Source organism: Triticum aestivum, chromosome 2A, assembly GCF_018294505.1.
Source record: "Triticum aestivum cultivar Chinese Spring chromosome 2A, IWGSC CS RefSeq v2.1, whole genome shotgun sequence".
Lineage (NCBI taxonomy): Eukaryota > Viridiplantae > Streptophyta > Magnoliopsida > Poales > Poaceae > Triticum > Triticum aestivum.
In genome coordinates, this window is record NC_057797.1 from 714,544,659 (window position 1) to 714,564,946 (window position 20,288).

The window sequence follows — 20,288 nt, forward strand, 5'->3', positions numbered from 1 at the left end:
TGATTTATGTTCATAGTAACTGTTCATGTTAGGAAACATGCTCACAATAATTGTTGTTTAGTTTTTTGAGTTGAATTGATCTAACTGAATCTGCACCTTAACTGTAACCTGAACTTAACTGAAAATGTAACATGTGACAACATGTTTGAACTACTTTATTTTTTATTGCAGAGAGTTAATAACTGTGGATTAGTGCAGTGGGTAGATGAGGAGTGGCCAGATCATCTGCAGAATGCACTCCACAAACTGTGGCTTATGTATGAGGATAGCATCCAGGCCAATAAAATGGCATGCCTTAAGCATTCATTTACTGTGCACAATCTAGCACAACAGAAAAAAGAGTTGCAGGAGACTTATGAGAAGCTTGTTGAAGATGTGAACAACCTCTTGGATTCTCAGGATAATCTGCCACATGTAACTGATATGAATGTTGCTGACAGCAGCATGGAAAAGGATGCTCAGATCAAAAAATTGAAGGCAGTTGTTGATCAGTTGAAGTGCATTCATGTTGCTCAAGCCAATGTCATTAGGAATTTAAAGCTCAATCATCTGAAAGAGAAGGAAAAGATGAGCTCTGATAAGAGGACTTTGGAGTTTAGCTTTGCTGACCTGAAGAAAGAGAAGGAGAAGCTGGATTGTTACATTGTTGAGTTGACTAAAGATAAGGAGAAGTTGAGCATTGAGAAGAGTACTTTGCAGTGTGCTGTTGCTGACCTGAAGAAAGCAGGTGAAAGTAACAAGAGGAAGCTGAAGGAAATCAAGGGTATTTGTGGTGAAGAATAAATTGTGTTGTCATATGACCATCTGGGTCATTGTCTTTAGTTACTAGCTTTGAACTATGGCTTGTAATGTGTTAAGTTTGAATCTGTTGAACTAATTTACTTATGAAGCATTGAACTATGGCTTGTAATGTGTGCTAAATTTGAATCTGTTGAACTAAGCTGTGAAGTATGGCATGGCATGTAATGGGTTTAGCTTGGATCATTTAATGAAGATGTTTGTAGTGTTATTTTTATGTTGGTTTTTTTGGTTAAATTAAGGTTGGTCTACGCGGAGACACCATAATTGATAAATTTGCTTCACTTAGGGGTTGGTCGACGCCGAGCCACCCTAAGTGACAAATTTGCTTCACTTAGGGGTTGGTCGACGCCGAGACACCCTAAGTGACAAATTTGCTTCACTTAGGGGTTGGTCGACGCCGAGCCACCCTAAGTGACAAATTTGCTTCACTTAGGGGTTGGTCAACACCGAGACACCCTAAGTGACAAATTTGCTTCACTTAGGGGTTGGTCGACGCCGAGACACCCTAAGTGACAAATTTGCTTCACTTAGGGGTTGGTCGATGCCGAGACACCCTAAGTGACAAATTTGCTTCACTTAGGGGTTGGTCGACGCCGAGTCACCCTAAGTGACAAATTTGCTTCACTTAGGGGTTGGTCAACGCCGAGACACCCTAAGTGACAAATTTGCTTCACTTAGGGGTTGGTCGACGCCGAGCCACCCTAGGTGACAAATTTGCTTCACTTAGGGGTTGGTCGACGCCGAGCCACCCTAGGTGACAAATTTGCTTCACTTAGGGGTTGGTCGACGCCGAGCCACCCTAGGTGACAAATTTGCTTCACTTAGGGGTCGGTCGACGCCGAGCCATCCTAAGTGACAAATTTGCTTCACTTAGGGGTTGATCGACGCCGAGACACCCTAAGTGACAAATTTGCTTCACTTAGGGGTTGGTCGACGCCGAGCCACCCTAGGTGACAAATTTGCTTCACTTAGGGGTTGGTCGACGCCGAGACACCCTAAGTGACAAATTTGCTTCACTTAGGGGTTGGTCGACGCCGAGCCACCCTAGGTGACAAATTTGCTTCACTTAGGGGTTGGTCGACGCCGAGCCACCCTAAGTGACAACAACATCATCATCATTAATATAAAATCCTAAATAGCTTGATGCAACAAAGTCTAAATGACAGCATCATATTCAACATAATCATTATCATAGTCTACTTGACATCCTCATGCATAAAAGTCTTGATCACAACCATAATTAGGTAACTTACATAGTGCCATCACAAAGTAGCCAAAATAGGCTGAATTAAACTGGTTTGAACATGACGAACTCACAGCTGTTTTGAACATCACAAACTTCAAATTGTTTTCAACATCACCATCATGAAATTACTTCTTCTTGCTGCCCTGGGAACAATTGAACCACTCAGACATTTTGTAAGAAGGTTTTCTCAGCCATCCAGTACCTGAAGCTCTAGGTGGTATGAATGTTTTCTTTGCAGTAGTAGAAGAACTTGGCCTAGAAGCACCAGCAGTAGATGAACTTGGCCTAGAAGCAGCAACAGTAGATGCAGTTGTTCTCCTAGTAGCAGGAGGAGCTGATGGAGCTGGCCTAGGCGCTGGTGGAGCTGTAGTTCTTGCCTTGGGAACTGCTGGAGCTGATGGAGCTGGCCTAGGTGCTGGTGGAGCTGTAGTTCTTGCCCTGGGTACTGATGGAGCTGCCCTTGGGGCTGATGAAGCTGCATCAACTCTTCTGGTTTCCTGCAGTGTAAACATACAAAGATTAGAACATAGTATAGGAAATATAATCATAAACTGAATTTTTTGAAGTTTGGACAATTAACCTGATGTTGGTTCCTTCTCATTGCAAGGGCTGGCTTAAGATTTTTGTGGCAGCTAGTGTACCTATGCCCACTCAAATTGCAATTACTACAAGTGATTGATGCCATCCTAGAAGTATCCTTGGGAGCTGGCTTCTCAAACTGATTCTTTCTCCTCTTTGTCTGCTTCTTTCCTGGCTTGTCTCTGAAAACAGGTGGCTCTATGTCAGGGGTCCCAGTCTTTGGCCATAGATCAGGCCCAGGCACAGGGTAGACAATTGGACTGTAGGCTTGTTGATACATTGGTTTCTTGAAGAAAGCATTAACAAAATCTTCTGGATGTAGTTTAGCCTTGTTAATTGCTGAAACACCATGATTGCAAGGAACCCCAGTCATGTCCCATTTTCTACACCCACATGTGTAATCTTTAAGATTTACTGCATATGTGCTTTCTCCACTTGCAACCTGGTATAGATCAGGTCCAGCCTTGATTGACTGACAGAATCTGGAATGATGTTTAGCTTCTTCCAGCTTTTCAGCATATGTTGGGCATATCTGCCACTTAGCTGTCTCTGTCTTGGTCCTATTGGCATTGAACTTAACTAACAATTTTGTTCTGATCCCATCAACCATGGTTTTAATTGGTTTTCCTCTCACATCAAGTATCATTTTATTGAATACTTCACTTATGTTGTTCACAACCAAGTCAGTTTTACAATTTGTGTCCATGGCATGTCTAGCCCATGTATGCTTTGGTATCTTACTAAGCCATTTCCAAGCTGCTTGACACTCTTTTTTCATACCATCCATTGCTTGATTATATCCATGCTCAGTATATGAATAACTAGCCTGATCCATGTATTTCTTTAACTCTTCACCTCTAAAGCCAGCTGTTTGGAAGTTCTGATAAATATGTCTAAGGCGGAATCTTTGAGGGCAATTTGGGAATACATTGGTTATTGCTTTAAGCAGACGCTGTGAAAGTAAACTAATGTTTGAATATGATGCCAGAAGACACTATTTGTAAGTACTAAGTATGTTCTAATTTGCACTATTTGTAAGCACTAAGCATGTTCTAATTTGCACTATTTGTAAGTACTATGGTGTATGAGTTACCTTTTGTCTATCAGATATGATAGTGTAGTAGCCATGCTTCCCTGACTCACCACCAAGAGCATACTTCAGTTGTGTTAGAAACCATGACCAGCTGGCAGTGTCTTCCTTGTCAACAATTGCAAATGCAATGGGAAATATGTTGTTATTACCATCTCTACCAGTTGCAGCCAGTATTTGCTGCCCTGTGGTCAACTTAATGAAGCAGCCATCAACACCTACAACAGAAAATTTCACATTAGTACTAGGACAACATAAATGATTGTGTTCACACAAATTAATATAGGTACCTATGAAGGGTCTGCAACCATTTAGGAAACCCTCTTTGCAAGCATTCAGGCACATGAACAAGCCATGGAATCTAGGATTTATGCTAGGATGGGCCTTCAATTGCTTTGTTGTAACAATGCATCTACTTCCTGGATTGGTATCCAACACAGCTTGGAGGTAATCCCTTATCCTTGTGTATTGTGCCCTTTGATCTCCTTGGACAACACTCTTAGCTGCTTTCCTTGCTCTGTAGGCCATGTGAATGGACACTTCTATTCCATGTTTATTCTTCAAATTGGCTATTATGGTCTGGACTGGTGTGTTTATGTCTGCCCTCAACTGTTCCTCACACTCATGTGCCAACCATCTTGCAGTCACTTTGGTGCTCTCTCCTACAGCAGCACAATTGTGGTACAAGTTCATCTTCTTTATACAAAAAGTTTTCTCATGTGCTATTTGAGAAGCAGCAATGAAAAAAGGACAGTCTTCTGTACTGCAAACTGCAATAACTCTATCTGAGCAGTTTCTATGAAAAGAGTAGTTCCTGTTTTGTGAGATGTGAAATGTAAGAAGTGCTCTCCTGAATTGTTGGACATCTAGAAAACAAAGTTTCTTCACAAATTGTTCTTGTGGGTTCTCCCTCTGCTCATCATACCAAACCCTAGGCTTCTACTTTCTGGCCCTGCTCTTCCTACCATTTGGTTGCCTAAATGTTGGAAGCTGAGCACCATCATTATCATCCTGACTTAAGTCACCTGGGTTGCTCTCTTCATCAGATGAAGGTATCCAATCTTGCTCTATGATTTGGTCAAGACTTCCATGTGATCTGGTTGTTGGCCCCTTCCTCTGGCTTCCTCCTGTGTTGCTGCTTCCTCCTGCACTACTTCCTCCTATAGTGCCTCCTCCTCTCCTACCCTCCTCAGCTTGCTCATCCTGTCCTACCTCCTCCTCTCCTGCTTCATCCTCCAACTCCTCCTCATCTGGTTCATAAAGCTCTTCTACATCAGTATCTCCTTCAAAGTGATTGAGAGGATCATCTCTATGCCTCTTCATTGCCTCCAGCCTAGCTATTATGTCTTCATCTTCTAAAATCTCATTGTCACTATCACTGTCAGTGAACTCTTCAGCAAGCAGCTCTGGAAGTTTTCTCTTTGCTTCCTTGTACTTCTCTTTTTGTTTCTTATTGGTCCTAAACTTTTCAATCTCTTCATTCCTCCTCTGCTCCATCATCTTCTCAATCTTCTCTTGATCTTGGTTTGTCTCCATGAAGTACTCATGCCTCTCACTACCATAGTCCAATGCAAACTCTGGTTCACTTGGACCCTTAAGCTTCAAACATGAACTCTCCTGGGTGTTCATGACCTGGACAGGCTGTGGTTGGGGCTTAACTGGACTGGGGAAAAGAACTCCTGAAGTATCTACCTCATAGACAAGTGGTACACCTAATTCAGACAAAGGGACCTGCTCTTCATAAACATGACCAATGTTCAGGTCAGCTGGTTTGGGTGCATCGCTTCTCATAACTGTAATGTTAACCACATTATTTCCTTTACTGCATATGTCATCCAACATTTCTTCAACCTTGTCATCATCAGTTAATTCTTCCATTCCTGACACCCCAACTCCTGGATCTCTGACATAATACATATAATCTCTTGAACTAAAGCCTTCCAACTCTATTAGTGCAATAAGATTCCAATATGTTATGTCTAATAAGCAAATGGTTCTTTCCAAATTATCTCTATCAAAGAAATGGAACCTCACTTCCCATTCTTCATCATCCAACCTAGTTCATTTAACATAGTTGTTAACATTCAGATAAAGCTTGTGTTGAACAATACATATAAAATTCAGTAAACCTAGTGTTAAACAATTCAATTAAAACAACTGACTATTGAGCCATTATGTTCAAAACTAGTGTGCAATTGCAGTTGAAACTACTGAGCCATTATGTTAAACTAGTGTTAAAGTTAAGTTAAAAACATCTTAGTTAGCAAGACTGAGCAGTGCAATTATGTTAAACTACTAACCAGTTCAAATTCAGTTAGCATGACAGAATAAATTACTGTGTAAGTTGAAAACTAGTGTTACAGCTAATTTGCACTCCAAACCATTACTGTAACCCAATAATCCTAACCCTAGAACCCAAACATTACAGATAAAATTCAGTTACCATGACTGAATAATTAAGGGCAAGCTAATTTGCAGTTTACTAACATTACTGTAACACAATAATGCAAACCAAATACCAACAACATAATCCCCAACTCTGTACTTGTCCTAGAACCCTAACCCTAGAATCCAGATCGGGGAAACAGGGAAACAGTGAGGAGGGGGAGAGGATGGATGGCTTACACCACACCGCCGAAGGAGGATGCAAAGTGCCGGCTGCCCGTCAGATTTGCCTTCACCGCCTTGGCAAATGCCCTAGCCGCCGTGTACTGCGGGTCCGGGGATTGGGGAGGAGGCACCGCCTGAGAAGGATTCGAGCTCCCACAGAGCTCCAGTGGATCTCCAGCACCACCAGCATCGCCAGCGGAAGCGCCGCCGCCGCCAGGTTTCGCCTTCCCCATTGAAGCCCCAAGGAGAGCAGAGGAGCGAGTGGGTGAGAAGTGGAGTGGGGGCGGCGCGGTCGGCCCGTCCGACACGAGCCGACCAGGTCGTCTCGACCAGACGGCGCCGTTTGCCGTCCGTTATGCCACGTAGGGGGAAACCGGGCCCCATCTGTCGGAAACACACTCAAACGAAGCAAATCGGTCGATCAGTGCACACTGCAAAAAGTTTACTGAATGTGTGGTGTTTTTGCAAATGATTAGCGACCTCGTGGTTTTCTGCAATCGATGTCCCAAATGTGGTGGTTTTTTGCAATTCACTCGTGTGTGTGTGTGTGTGTGTTGGGGGGCTATTTTGGTCAGTGTGTGCTTTGGGGACGGGGGAATCAGTAATAGGTTGTACCAGCACGAGTGTTTTGGACTTCATATACTTTCATTCTTTTTTCCACTTGACAGTTGTAATAAAATACTGTATGTGTATTAGATCTGGCTTATTTATGCCGTAAATTATTGGAGGAGTTTGTATCAATGAATCTTTGGGTTGTGCTGTGACTTTCGATCGACTTGAATGTATGCCGTCTCCTTGATTAATTTTTTTTGTTTTGAGGATCTGTGCTTGGTTATTGTGTACTGCTTCTCATGCAAAACAGAGTAAGAGAAGTGCTTCCTGCTGTGGCCTATTCGGGCCGTATTCTCGAGCATAAAGTTCGGCCCATTAAGTGTTGAAAAGATCAAAAGAAGAAGCTGCTTCTGAATAGACCTTCTGCTCCGGCCCAATACATGCACCATCTTAAGCGTTTTCCAGTGAAAGCGAAGCGTTTTTTTCCCAGCCTTTCATTTCTTCAGCAAGTGCGTTGTGCTCTGTGGCTGCTGATCTTCCCCGCTCGTCTCGTCTGCTCCCCCTTTCCACACGCCGAACTCCCCTTCCTTCCTTCGTTGTTGACTCGAGCTCGAGACCTGCTCCTGCCGGATCTGATGATGGAGCCGGCGGGAGACTCTTCCCTGGAGGCCGCGATTGCATGGCTGGTGCAGACCATCCTTGCAACGCTCCTCATGGACAAGATGGAGGAGTGGATTCGGCAAGTCGGGCTTGCCGACGACGTCGAGAGGCTCCAGTCTGAGGTATATAGATATATTTTAAAGTGTAGATTCACTCATTTTGCTCCATATGTAGTGGCTCATTGAAATCTCTAGAAAGACAAATATTTAGGAACGAAGAGAGTACTTAATAGTTTGATCTTGATTTCTTGGTCCATGTTTCTTTTTGGGACAGTTACGAGTGACGAGCCTGACGGTTTAGAGCTGAAAGAGTGGATGAAATAACAAGGGGCCATGTCGATACACTGAATGTCAGCGTTGGCAAATTACGGTCCTTGGTATGGGAACATTTTGCGATCACAGAAACTGTCGACGGGAAGCGTTCAAAAGCCAAATGTAAGTACTGTAGAAAGGATTTTAATTGCGAAACAAAGACAAACGGGACTTCATCTATGAAAATACATTTGGAGAAAGAGCATTCCGTAACTTGTATGAAGAAACCTGGAGCTCATCCACCAAACCCTTCAAGGTACCCATAGGAAATTATATGTTGCATCAGCGCATTTGTATTACTAGTTTTTTCTCTCGAGAAAACGCAAATGGCCTTTGCGTTTCATTGCATTGGAAAGAGAGGGAATTTACATCCCCCTAGGAGACACATTTACACAGCGGCCAGGGGCTCAGTGGACATCCCAGGATGTATTACTACTCCCTCCGTCCCAAAATATTTGTCGAAGGAATGGATGTATCTAGATGTATTTTTGTTTTAGGTACATCCATTTTTATGCATTTCTCAGACGAGTAATTCCGGACGGAGGGAGTAGTTTATATACATCTGCTTGAGAGTTGAGACCCCATTGTTGCTCTACATTTCTTCTGATAACCGACCCATCCATTTCTTATTGCAGCACGGGTGATGATACTTGTAATGTGACGTCGGTTGAAGTTGGTAATTCGTCCAACGGAAAAAGAAAGAGAACAAATGAGGATCCAACACAAACCACCGCAGCTAACTTACACACCCAATGGGACAAGACTGAGTTATCCAATAGGATAATTAAAATTACTGGCCAGTTACAGTTACAGGACATCCAAGGGGCTTTGAGTAAAGTTCTTGAGCCATATGGACCTTGCGCTACTTCAAGTTCAAGTCATCACCGCCCGAGTACAGCCTCAGCTCAGCACCCAACAACATCAATTCTTGTTCCAATGGAAGTTTATGGCAGAGTTGCAGAAAAGAACAAGATCAAAAAGTCAATAACTGAAAACCAATCTGGTGGTGTAAATGTTCTGCCTATTGTAGGCATTGCAAGTGTTGGAAAGACAACTCTCGCCCAATTTGTGTATAATGATCCAGACGTGAAAAGTCAATTTCACCACAGGATATGGGTTTGTGTGTCCTGCAAATTTGACGAAGTGAAGCTCACAAAGGAGATGTTAAACTTTTTTCCTCGAGAAAGGCATGAAGGAATTAGCAACTTTTCAAAGCTTCAAGAGATCTTGAAAGGACATATTGAGTACCAAACAAAGAGTTTTCTGCTTGTTTTAGATGATGTCTCGGACAATATGGATTATCATAAATGGAACAAATTGGTGTACCCTTTGATATCAAGTCAAGTGAAGGGTAATTTAATTCTAGTCACAACCAGAAATTTGTCCGTCTCACAAAGGTTAGGCACACTCAAACCGATCAACTTAGGTGCTTTGGAAAACGATGATATGTGGTTATTGCTCAAGTCATGTGCATTTGGCTTTGGGAACTATGAAGGTACGGAAAATCTAAGCACTATTGGAAAACAAATAGCAAAGAAGTTAAAGAGCAACCCGTTAGCAGCAGTAACTGCAGGGGCACTGTTAAGAGATAATCTTAGCATTGATCATTGGAGTAACATTCTCAAGAATGAGAAGTGGAAATCGTTGGGACTCAGTGGGGGCATCATGTCTGCTTTGAAGCTTAGCTATGATGAGCTGCCCTACCATTTACAACAATGTGTCTCATATTGTTCTATATTTCCTGACAAATATAGGTTTATTGGGAAGGATGTGGTCTATATTTGGATTTCTCAGGGATTTTTGAATTACACCCATTCAAGTAAGAGATTAGAGGAGATAGGATGGGAATGTCTAAATGATTTGGTGAACCTGGGATTCTTTCAGCATGTTGCAGAGGAAGAGGACGAGGATGAGGATGGGGAAGAGGAAGAAGAAGAGGAAGAGGAAGAGGAAGAAGAATCTTTTTTAGGCAGTAAAATTTGGTATTCTATGTCTGGTATTATGCACGATTTTGCAAGGATGGTTTCAAGGACCGAGTGTACAACCATGGATGGTCTACAGTGTAATAATATGCTACCAACTATATGTCATTTGTCAATTGTGACCAATTCTGCATATAGGAAAGATCAACATGGAACCATACCTCGCAATATCAAGTTTGAAGAAAATCTGAGAAATACAATTGCTTCAGTGACGAAACTGAGGACATTAGTTTTACTTGGGCACTATGACTCTTTCTTATTTAAATTGTTCCTTGATATATTCCAAAAGGACCAGAACTTGCGTCTGCTGCAAATGTCTGCAAGCTGATTTTAATTCACTCATGTTTAGTTTGGTAAATCCTGCACATCTTCGCTATCTAAAACGTGAGCCTGATGAGGTGGATGGGGCTTACCCTCAAATTTTGACCAAGTTGTACCATCTTCAAATATTAGATGTTGGCTCATACACTGATCCCATACCTAATGGTAATAATAATCTAGTTAGCCTGCGGCATCTTGTTCCAGAAAATGCAGTATACTCTTCCATTGCTAGCATTGGTAGCATGACATCACTTCAAGAGCTACATGATTTTAAGGTTCAGTTTTGTTCTAGCGGCTTTGAGATATCACAACTCCAATCAATGAACGAGCTTGTTCAACTCGGGGTGTCTCAACTTGACAGTGTTAAAACCCGGGAGGAGGCTTATGGGGCAGGACTAAGAAACAAGGAACACTTAGAAGAGCTTCGTTTGTCCTGGAATGATGCATTTTCAGAGAACGAGTATGTCAGTGACACTAGATCCGAATCTTCTGTAAACATGGCAAGAGAAGTGATTGAGGGTCTTGAACCACACATGGATTTAAAGCATCTACATATATCTGGGTATAATGGTACTACTTCACCAACTTGGCTTGCTAATAATATCTCAGTTACTGCGTTGCAGACGCTTCATCTTGATGATTGTGGAGGTTGGAGAATACTTCCATCTCTAGGAAGTCTTCCATTTCTTATAAAGCTGAAGTTGAGCAGCATGCGGGAAGTAACAGAAGTATTGGTTCCTTCACTGGAGGAGCTAGTTCTAATTAAAATGCCAAATTTAGTGAGATGCTCAAGTACTTCTGTGGGGGCTCTGAACTCTAGCTTACAAGCACTGCAGATCGAGCATTGTGAAGCATTGAAGGAGTTTGATCTGTTTGAGAACGATGATAATTCTGAAAACACTCAGGGATCATGGCTGCCTGGTCTTAGGAATTTGATTCTGAGTTATTGCCCTCATTTGGAAGTGTTGAATCCTCTTCCACCTTCAACTACCTTTTCTAAGGTAGTCATCAGAGAAGTTCCAAGATTTCCGTATATGGAGGTATCATCTGGTGAAAAGTTACAAATTGGGAATATCGATGAGTACAGAGGCAATCGTTTTGATGAATCTTCTGATGAGTTGAGGATACTGGATAAAAAAACTTTGGCGTTCCACAATCTTAGAAACCTGAAATTGATGGAGATATATGGTTGCAGAAATCTAAGGTGTTTTTCGTTTGAAGGTTTCAGTCATCTTGTCTCTTTAACAAGTTTGAAAATAGAAGAGTGTGAACAACTTTTCTCATCAGATGTGACGGCAGAGTATACCCTTGAAGATGTGACAGCTTTGAACTGCAATGCTTTCCCATCTCTTAAAAGTCTCAGTATTGGCTCATGTGGAATAGCGGGCAAGTGGCTATCACTGATGCTGCAACATGCACCAGGCCTAGACGAATTGAGTTTAACAATATGCGTCCATATAACAACAGTACTGTTACCGATGGAAGAGGAAGAAAACAGTCTATTAACAACAGTAGTGCCATCAGGAAATCAAGATGAGGCATTGACCTGGTTAGCTCGTGACGGACTCTTGCACATTCCATCAAATCTCGTCTCCTCTCTCAAGAATATGAGAGTTAGTGAGTGCCCTCGTCTAAAATTTAACTGGGGCAAGGACTGCTTCTCTGGATTTACCTCGCTTGAGAAGCTTGAAATTTGGGGAGACTTGCCGTTTGTGCATAATGACGAAAGTAATGACCGGGAGAATGGAAGTTCTTTTGTGTTCGAAGAGGAGGATCAACCACTGGGGGCGAACGGAAGATGGCTCCTCCCGACATCACTTCAGGAACTTGACATCTGGTTCTTCTTTTTTGCGAGGGGACATCTGGTTCTTCTGTTGCCAAGAAACGCTGCAGCCCTGCTTTCCTAGAGATACCACCAGCCTTAAAAAGTTAGAGGTATGTGGCAGCCCAGGTTTGCAATCTCTACAGCTGCACTCATGCACGGCACTGGAGGAATTGGTGATTAGAGGCTGTGGATCGGTCACCGTCACTGTACTAGAGGGCATGCAACCACCTGGCAGCCTCGGGCGTTTGAATGTATCAGAGTGTCCTGGCTTGCCACCATGTTTGGCAACGCTGTGCCCTCGGCTGGAAAGGCTTTGCATCGATGACCTATCTGTCCTTACCACGTCATTCTGCAAGCAGCTCACCTCCCTGAAACGCCTAAAAGCTGGTTTCTTGAAAGTGAGGAGACTAACAGATGAGCAAGAGCGAGCGCTTGTGCTCCTCAAGTCCCTGAAAGAGCTCCTATTCTATATGTGTGATGATCTCGTAAATCTTCCCGCTGGGCTGCACACCCTTCCTTCCCTCAAGAGGTTGGAGATAAAACAGTGTGAACGCATATCAAGGATGCCAGAAGCAGACCTCCCACATTCGCTGGAAGAACTGGAAGTCGTGTCTTGCAGCCAGGAGCTATCTGATGAATGCAGGCAGCTAGCAACAAGTAAACTGAAAGTCGAGATTGATTGGACATATGTGAATTAATTACTGTGAAAGTCAAGGTTGGTTTCTGCATGCACAACTTTGTACCGCTGGGTTGCTCTTGAGTTAAAGTTGTGTCATATAGTATTATGTTATATTCAGAGTTGACATACCCTTATAATTATGCAGTGTGTTCATACTAAAATGAGCGTCTGAGCAGGCATTCAAGCTGCTCAACATATATCCTGTAATCGATAAACTGGTATGTTTGTTGTTTGTTCTTGTCGACTGCAAATGATGAATTTCCGATTCTTGTTTCCTTGCGGGGAGGATTTTAATTTCCTTGGCTAGAGAGATAATTACAACAGATAAATCAGAAGATGCATCCTATTATTCCTCCCACAGTTCGGTTTATCTGAAATTGGTTGCTACACGGACATATCATTTTGAGTTAATAAATGTGCCCTTTATTGGAACAAACATACCACACACATATGCTTAGTGTGGTTAACAGAGAAGACACACATGTCACAGACCTGCACTTTCAGAGATCAGGATGGAATTGACAGCAGACACCTAATGTGTGCTTAAATTTGAATACACAACCTATAGTTTCATTTCTGACTACCAGTTCCATTCCTTGTGATACATATGAAGCTACTTCCGTGTTTGTACTTTAGTACTCATGCTATCCTATCTTGGTAAGAAGATAAAAGAAAGGACATGTTACTATGCACTGAGCATGCATAGAATCATTAGAGAAGAACACGCACCAATTCTTCATTCCAATCCTACTGCATCTCAGACAAGCATTGCAGCTGCATCGATCATTTCGACCATGTAAGCACCTTGATGAACATTAGCAATCCCACTGGCAAACACGAGCAAAGTAACTCAGAAATATTTTAGATGTAAAAAAACTAATCAATTTGCACCAGCACAGCAAACACGTTTTACTGGCACTCAGTTATATGTTAGGAAATCTTACAGCAACAGGAAGTTCTCCTACCCAGTGATAAGATGCAAGTTAAAAATAATGCAGGCACTTACTGAAATCAAGGGCATAATTTTAGGAAAAGCGAGCAGCATCACCCGGATAAAAGAGTTGCAATCAACTCAGGTTGCATGGCTACTAAAATTTTATCATTCATATACCTCCAAGAAAAGATTAAACCATTCTCATATCAATACACATCGCCAGACAAAGATGATAACCATGATTTCAACATTTTCTTACTCCGATGCCATAGTTACATCGCCCATAAGCCTTACATACACAATATATGTGCTAGAGAAAACACATCAATACAAAAGCCACCTTCAGATCAGAAGGCCAGATGAACTACAACATGACTCAGTACCCTCCACTTTTTACTTCTATATAGACATAGTTGAGCTGAGCTATGAGATTACCCACAAAGCCAGCCATCCACTAGGAACTAAGTTAATTAAATCCAAGCAGACATGAAAATTCCAGAAATAAGTACTCACATCCTCCACCGACTCAAATCCTACTGTTAAAACAACCTCCTCTACACCAGAGAACGAGCATTGCCAGCTTCTGAGGTACTGCCCCCTGAGCTCCCTGACCCTGAACCTGTAAACAGAGTAAAATGGGAAACAATGTACGAAGTTCAGTTCCTGAGAATAAATGCTAAACAGTGGGTTTGACGGTACCACTGGATGATGAATAAACGGTGTTTCTCAAAAAGGAAAAGAGAAACAGTCGCTTTGACAGTATCGCTGAGCATGATGAAGAAACACCAGAGACACTCGTATCCTCAGCAGTCAGCACCATTCTTGGCCTCCATTGATTGGTAAGTCAGCGGTCTCATCTTCAATATCTACATACTCATCCACCTGCTACATTCGTCTTCTCAGGATTCTCACTCTCCTGTAACCTGTAGATAACAAAACAAAACAGAACAACTGAGACTGAGAGTCCAATTTGCATATGCACTAACTGAAAACGAGAACAACTCATGAAAGGAACATCACCATTCGCAGCCTCAGAGGGCCAGAACCATCGTCGACATCGGCGGAAATGTCCTTCTGCAGTCAGGATCTGGCCGCAGCGCTTCCTCATAGCCGCCCGGAGCTTCGCCGGAGGCGGGGGGAGGTTCTCCTGCGGCGCCCTGCTGCAGCGTGTAGATGCACGTGAGGAGGGCGCGGACCTGGCCGAGCCCGCCCACGAGGCGTTCCGGAACGCACTGGCATCGCGTTGGGCTAACCTCGCCGGCCGGAACGTGAGGCAACCGGGCGGCGGCGAGCCACCGGATATAGGAGCTATCCACAATATAACAGAAAGGAAGAGCTGAAAAGACAAGCGGAACAACACAACCCACCCTCCCTCTCCCCTCCCGCGTCGCCCCCGCAGCCGGGCAAAACCCCCTTCCCGCCTTCTCTCCTCCCCAGCCGCCGCCACGGGCGCGACCGGGCGAAGCCTGGCCGGTGCAGGCGGCGGCGGGACTTCTCGCCCTCTCGCGCATGGGAGCTGGTGCGGGCCGGCTTCGATGGGCCTAGGCGCCGCGGTCTGGTGGGATCCGAGGCCCAGATAAGTAGTTTTCTGGTCGGTTTTCACACGGTTTTTTTTCTATGTAGATTTTCTGGTCGTTTTTCATATTCTGTTTTTTATTTTATTTTCTTCTCTTATTCTTTTTTCTGTTCTTATTTTTCTTTTTTCAAATTCTTGAACATCTATTTGACATTTCTTCTATGTGTTGTTCCTCAGGCTTCTGGTTTTTGTGGATTTTCTATTTTTCTCCGTCGCTTTTTTTTTGGAAAAAACGGTTCAATTGTGCATTCTAAAGTTCGGTGTGTATTAGAAAAAAAATCACCCTATAGTAAAAAAGATCATCATATATTAGAAATACCGAATTTCTATAGATATTTGTTTGTATATACAAAATTCCTATTTTATATTTGAAATTTGTTTGCTGTGTATATTAAACATGTTCACCGTATGTTAACTAATGTTCAATGTATATTGTAAAAAGTTCACCGTGCTTTGTAAAGAAGTTCCCACTATATAAAAAATGTTCATTGTATATTAGAAATCCACAGAGAGACAGTGCTTTCGGTCTTCGGTTCGAGGGATTGATCGTAAACGGTTCTAGGGACTTCATCAACGATCTAACCAACTCTTCTTCCACTACAACTCGAAGTTGGTAACGATTTGATCAATCCTTGTTTGCATCTTCATAGTGATTCCGGAGTATGATCCGTAGGACGATTGTTTTTTGTTTTCTACTATGTTTCACAATATGTATTTTGTTGAATGGTCCTGCGGGCCACCTCCCTATGGTGTTTTCGACCGCACCCACGTGTCCTGTCTCGGGCGCTGCCCCGTGCACGGCGGGAGATCCGGGTCGCCCTATCAGCGTTCTTTGCCCCTGGCCAGGTTGCTTCGCTCATGCCAGCTGGGCCCGCGCGTACACCCGACTTGGCTTGCGACCGCCACTCCGCCGACGGGCGGGCTGGGTCGCCCTGTCAGCATCTGTCGGTTGTGGGGTTCCGGCAAACCCTTGAGGTTCGAACACTGGGGTGCGCGCGAAGTCTTTCCTTCCCACCAATCTACGTCCTAGCTCGCTAAGATCTCGCGGACGAACTCGACGAACTCGCAACACAGAACGACACGAGATTTATACTGGTTCGGGCCACCGTTGTGGTGTAATACCCTACTCCAATGTGGTGGTGGTGGGTTGCCTCTAGGGCTAATGATGAACAGTACAAGGGAAGAACATCCTTCTGAGGTTGAGGTATTCTTGAGCACGATGAGCTTGTGTGTGTGAGGATGGTCTGAATGATCCGTCCCTTGCTAAGGTGGTGGCTAGTCCTATTTATATTGGCCCTGGCCCTCTTCCCAAATATCGAGTGGGAAGGGAGCCAACAATGGTGGGCTAATTCGAAGGGGGCAGCTAGTACAAGCTATCCTAACAAAAGTAGCCTTCGCCTGCGCAAAGCTCTGGTGGTGATGCTGTCTTGGGCTCCCCGACGACCTCCGTCTTGCCGTCCTCCTAGTCTTGGTCTCGTTGCACCGAAATGGCAACCTTTGTCTGATGCCTCAGTACTCCTCGCATGCGCTTGCCTCCTTAGCACCAAAGAGGAAACAAGGACGCTGCGCGCGCTGGCGCCCGCCTGGTGTCGTGCGTCATGGCTCATGTCACGAGGGCCTCGTGAGGTTCACCCCGCCTTGATATCTCCGCTCCTCGTGAGGCTGCCTGGCTAGGCTACTTCAGAGGAGGTCTTGCGTTGTCCGCCTCGCGAGGCTTGGTCCCTCGCGAGGGTCTTGGATGCCTTGTTGGTGAAGATGGGCCGTATGGCCTGATGACTTAGCCACGTCGAGGACCGCATGCAGGCAAGTCTGGGGACCCCCATTCTCAGAACGCCGACAGTAGCCCCCGAGACCAAGGTGCGCTCGGGCTTGGCTTCACGGCGAAGCCAAGGGCCAAGTTCGGAGCACCGCGGGCCCAAAAAGTCTGCGACCTCGATTGACGCGTGGTGGTGAAGGAAATATGCCCTAGAGGCAATAATAAAGTTATTATTTATTTCCTTATATCATGATAAATGTTTATTATTCATGCTAGAATTGTATTAACTGGAAACATGATACATGTGTGAATACATAGACAAACAGAGTGTCACTAGTATGCCTCTACTTGACTAGCTCGTTAATTAAAGATGGTTATGTTTCCTAACCATAGACATGAGTTGTCATTTGATTAATGGGATCACATCATTAGGAGAATGATGTGATTGACTTGACCCATTCCGTTAGCTTAGCACTTGATCATTTAGTATGTTGCTATTGCTTTCTTCATGGCTTATACATGTTCCTATGACTATGAGATTATGCAACTCCCGTTTACCGGAGGAACACTTTGTGTGCTACCAAACGTCACAACATAACTGGGTGATTATAAAGGTGCTCTACAGGTGTCTTTGAAGGTACTTGTTGGGTTGGCGTATTTCGAGATTAGGATTTGTCACTCCGATTGTCGGAGAGGTATCTCTGGGCCCACTCGGTAATGAACATCACTATAAGCCTTGCAAGCATTGTAACTAATGAGTTAGTTGCGGGATGATGTATTACGGAATGAGTAAAGAGACTTGCCGGTAACGAGGTTGAACTAGGCATTGAGATACCGACGATCGAATCTCGGGCAAGTAACATACCGATGACAAAGGGAACAACGTATGTTGTTATGCGGTCTGACCGATAAAGATCTTCGTAGAATATGTAGGAGCCAATATGAGCATCCAGGTTCCGCTATTGTTTATTGACCGGAGACGTGTCTCGGTCATGTCTACATAGTTCTCGAACCCGTAGGGTCTGCACGCTTAAAGTTTCGATGACAGTTATATTATGAGTTTATGTGTTTTGATGTACCGAAGGAGTTCGGAGTCCCGGATGAGATCGGGGACATGACGAGGAGTCTCAAAATGGCCGAGACATAAAGATCGATATATTGGACGACTATATTCGGAAATCGGAAAGGTTCCTAGTGATTCGGGTATTTTCGGGAGTACCGGGGAGTTACGGGAATTCGTATTGGGCCTTAATGGGCCATACGGGAAAGGAGAGAAAGGCCTCAAAGGGTGGCTGCACCCCTCCCCATGGGCTGGTCCGAATTGGACTAGGGAGGGGGGCGCCCCCTTCCTTCCTTCTCCTTTTCCCTTCCCTTTCCTTCCCTCCTACTCCTACTACTTGGAAGGGCTCCTAGTTCTACTAGGAAAGGGGGAATCTTACTCCCGATGGGAGTAGGACTCCCCTAGGGCGCGCCATAGAGAGGGCCGGCCCTCCCCCTCCTCCACTCCTTTATATACTGGGACACGGGGGCACCCCAAAGACACAACAATTGATCGTTTGATCTTTTAGCCGTGTGCGGTGCCCCCTCCACCATAGTCCACCTCGATAATACTGTAGCAGTGCTTAGGCGAAGCCCTGCGTCAGTAGAACATCATCATCGTCACCACGCCGTCGTGCTGACGAAACTCTCCCTCAACACTCGGCTGGATTTGAGTTCGAGGGACGTCATCGGGCTAAACGTGTGCTGAACTCGGAGGTGCCGTGCGTTCGGTACTTGATCAGTCGGATCGTGAAGACGTACGACTACATCAACCGCATTGTGCTAACGCTTCCGCTTTCGGTCTACGAGGGTACGTGGACAACACTCTCCCCTCTCGTTGCTATGCATCACCATGATCTTGCGTGTGCGTAGGAATTTTTTTGAAATTACTATGTTCCCCAACAGTGGCATCCGAGCCTAGTTTTATGCGTAGATGTCATATGCACGAGTAGAACACAAGTGAGTTGTGGGCGATATAAGTCATACTTCTTACCAGCATGTCATACTTTGGTTCGGCGGTATTGTTGGATGAAGCGGCCCGGACCGACATTACGCGTACGCTTATGCGAGACTAGTTCTACCGACGTGCTTTGCACACTGGTGGCTGGCGGGTGTCAGTTTCTCCAACTTTAGTTGAACCGAGTGTGGCTACGCCCGGTCCTTGCAAAGGTTAAAACAACACCAACTTGACAAACTATCGTTGTGGTTTTGATGCGTAGGTAAGAATGGTTCTTGCTCAGCCCGTAGCAGCCACGTAGAACTTGCAACAACAAAGTAGAGGACATCTAACTTGTTTTTGCAGGGCATGTTGTGATATGATATGGTCAAGACGTGATGAGATATAAGTTGTTGTATGAGATGATCATGTTTTGTTGAAGTTATCGGCAACAGGCAAAAGCCTCATGGTTGTCTCTCTATTGCATAAGATGCAAGCGCCAAATAATTGCTTTACTTTATCGCTATGTGATAGCAATAGTTGCAAGAGCAATTGTTGGCAAGATGAGCATGTGGCGACACATTGATATAGATCAAGATGATGGAGATCATGGTGTCATGCCGGTGATGATGGAAATCATGACGATGCTTTGGAGATGGGGATCAAAGGCACAAGATGATGATGGCCATATCATGTCACATATTTTGATTGCATGTGATGTTTATCTTTTATACATCTTATTTTGCTTAGTTCGGCGGTAGCTTTATAAGATGATCTCTCACTAAATTATCAAGGTATAAGTGTTCTCCCTGAGTATGCACCGTTGCGAAAGTTCTTCGTGCTGAGACACCACGTGATGATCGAGTGTGATAGGCTCTACGTTCAAATACAACGGGTGCAAAATAGTTGCACACACGGAATACTCAGGTTAAACTTGACGAGCCTAGCATATAACAGATATGGCCTCGGAACACTAAGACCGAAAGGTCGAGCGTGAATCATATAGTAGATATGATCAACATAGTGATGTTCACCATTGAAACTACTCCATCTCACGTGATGATCGGACATGGTTTAGTTGATTTGGATCACGTGATCACTTAGAGGATTAGAGGGATGTCTATCTAAGTGTGAGTTCTTAAGTAATATGATTAAATTGAACTTAAATTTATCATGAACTTAGTCCTGATAGTATTTTGCAAATTATGTTGTAGATCAATAGCTCGCATTGTTGCTTCCCTGTGTTTATTTTGATATGTTCCTAGAGAAAACTAAGTTGAAAGATGTTAGTAGCAATGATGCGGATTGGATCCGTGATCTGAGGTTTATCCTCATTTCTGCACAGAAGAATTATGTCCTTGATGCACCGCTAGGTGACAGGCCTATTGCAG

General features: G+C 44.0%; 1 pseudogene; it reads left to right on the forward strand.

Moving 5' to 3' along the window:
• The first annotated feature begins 7,387 nt into the window (after window positions 1-7,387).
• LOC123186121 (uncharacterized) lies at window positions 7,388-12,850 on the forward strand (annotated as a pseudogene).
• Window positions 12,851-20,288: the final 7,438 nt, after the last annotated feature.